Source organism: Callorhinchus milii, unplaced genomic scaffold, assembly GCF_018977255.1.
Source record: "Callorhinchus milii isolate IMCB2004 unplaced genomic scaffold, IMCB_Cmil_1.0 Scaffold2, whole genome shotgun sequence".
Taxonomy (NCBI): domain Eukaryota; kingdom Metazoa; phylum Chordata; class Chondrichthyes; order Chimaeriformes; family Callorhinchidae; genus Callorhinchus; species Callorhinchus milii.
In genome coordinates, this window is record NW_024704743.1 from 44,686,399 (window position 1) to 44,688,888 (window position 2,490).

General features: G+C 54.5%; 1 protein-coding gene across 1 annotated transcript in view; it reads right to left on the reverse strand.

Annotated features, from left to right (window-relative positions):
* Nucleotides 1–1,078, reverse strand: part of thrb (thyroid hormone receptor beta) — a 113,425-nt gene extending 112,347 nt beyond the window's left edge. Inside the window, exon 1 of the mRNA XM_007895492.2 lies at nucleotides 919–1,078. The gene's annotated coding sequence lies outside the window, so the exon portion shown is untranslated. The remainder of the gene's footprint in view (nucleotides 1–918) is intronic.
* Nucleotides 1,079–2,490: the final 1,412 nt, after the last annotated feature.

The following is a 2,490-nucleotide window of genomic DNA, read 5'->3' on the forward strand; positions in this document are numbered from 1 at the left end:
ACACAGCGCTCAACTCGCACTCCACCGTTAATACAGTTCAGTGCCAACACACGAAAAACTGGTTGTCATTATGTAGACACATACACACACACACATACACATATACACACACACACACACATACACATATACACACACACACACATATACACACACACACACACATATACACACACACACACATATACACACACATATACACACACACACACATACACACACACACACACACATATACACACACACACATATACACACACAGACACACATATGCACATATACACACACACACAGACACACATATGCACACACACACATATATATATATATAGAGAGAGGTTTTGCAGGAGCTCTGCCGTTGCTCTGCAAATGCTTTTGAAAAATAAACCCGAAAGCGCACACAGACAGACGCACTGACAAGAAACCCCCTCCACTGTTCGACACACCGCGCACTGACAGGGCGGCCATTTGCGGGTTCCTTCTCCACTTACTGTACTCAGCGGAGCGGTGGGTCTGTTGTCTGTGTCTGTGTGTGTGTGTCTGTCGGGGGGTGTGGGGGGGAGAGAGAGGGAGAGGGTGGGGGGAGAGAGAGAGAGGGGAGAGAGAGGGTGGGGGGGGGGGGAGAGAGAGAGGGAGGGAGGGAGGGGGGTAACCCATTGCATTAGCCGCGGTGCGGGAAGCCGGTGATCCCGAACCCACAGCTGAAGTTGAGCTGAAGTGCCGGAGCCCCGCGGTCGCCCCAACAAGTCGAGGAGAGCAGCGCATTGCCCCACACGGCGCGGGACACGCGTCGGGGGGGATATGTCCGAGCGGCGCGGACGCGCCCCTCTCGCGGGTGATACACACGAGGAGAGGCGTCGCTTTTATTTTTTGCTGCTCGGCACTGCTGCTGCAAATGGACCGACTCCGGCGGATTACCTGCCAACGCAGCGAGTCAGCGGAGAGGGCTGCGACTCCGCGCCAAGCGCTGCTCCCGTCCTGTCCCTGTCCCGCTCCTGTCCTGGAGTGACCCAGGCCAGCGACCTTGAGCTCGGATCCCAGCACAGCCCCCAGCACCAGCACAGCGTTGGCCCAGCACAGCCCCGGCCCAGCACAGCACAGCACAGCGACGCCAGAGGGAGCCCCAGAGAGGTTCAGGACCAGCCCAACCAAAGCCAGGAAATAATCCACTGACAGGAGAGAGGGAGAGGAGGAGGAGGGAGAGAGGAAGAGGAGGAGGAGGAGGAGGAAGGAGAAAAGGCTGACGAAAGACAGCGGGAGAGATCTCCGCCAAAGCCCGATAATAAATTGGTCATGTTCAACCCAGCGCTGTTTGTGGGACGCGGCCGCGGGTTTCGCGCCGCAAGCACCCGGTCCGTTCGCTTCGCGGTCTATTCCGGCGAAGCGCTTGGAGACGTCGAGAAGACGTGATAAAGCGCTGTGTCGCATGCCAGGAAATTCGTCGAAAAAGTTTGCAGCGGATAGGATGCAGCCGGAGTAACTGTGCTGCTGTAAGCGCCTCCACTGGAACTATATCTAATCCCTTTTATAACATAATAATAATAATAATAATAGGCCTTGTATTTGATGTAGCATCGTATGTCGTTGAGACCCCTTCAAAACGCTTCATAGAATATATTGTAGAGTGGATTTACTGTACATTTTGTGAGCGAAACGCAGCAGTCAATTGCCTAAGGTTTCGCCCCGCCCGAGAATCGAACCTGGGTCCTCTCGCTTGCGAGGCGAGCACACTAAACACTACGCGATGGGACTTTTCCTTGTTCTTTTTCCTGTAAATTTTTATATTATTTGGCTCAAATATGCAATCATAGAAATTTACACTACAGAAGGAGGCCATTTGAACTGACTGGGTTGCGTGCCCCCCTTGCCTTCGAAACAGGTTGTGTGTTCAAGATTGACACAGTGGAGACTTTGAGTTCCAAGTCAAGACTGAAACTCCAGTGCGGTGCTGGAGGGCGGTGCATTGTCGGAGGTGCCGTCTTTCGGATGATACTTTAAACTGAGGTCCTGGCTCCATGTTCTAGTGGAGGTGATGATGGCTGCACACTTAACCTCACTAAGCCGGTCAGGGACCTGGGTGTCCTGCGTAACCCGGAACTGTTCTTTCTCCCCCACATCCGCGCCATGACCGGCACTGCCTACCACCACCTCCGCAACATTGCCAGACTCCGCCACTGCCTCACCCCTCAGGCTGCCGAAACCCTCACCCAAGTATTCGTCACATCAAGGCTCAATTATGGAAACTCATTCCTCGTCGGCCTTCCCAACTCTTCCCTTCACAAGCTGCAGATCATCCAAAACTCTGCAGCTCGTGTACTCTCACTCCCACCCTCGCCCTACTCCACTGGCTCCCCATCCCCCAGAGGATCGAGTTCAAGATCCTCGTCCTCACCATCCATGGCCTTGCCCCCTCCTATCTCTCTGACCTGCTGACTCCCTACCAACCTGCCCGCTCCCTCCATTCAGCGGGCTCCGGCCTGCTCCATGTCT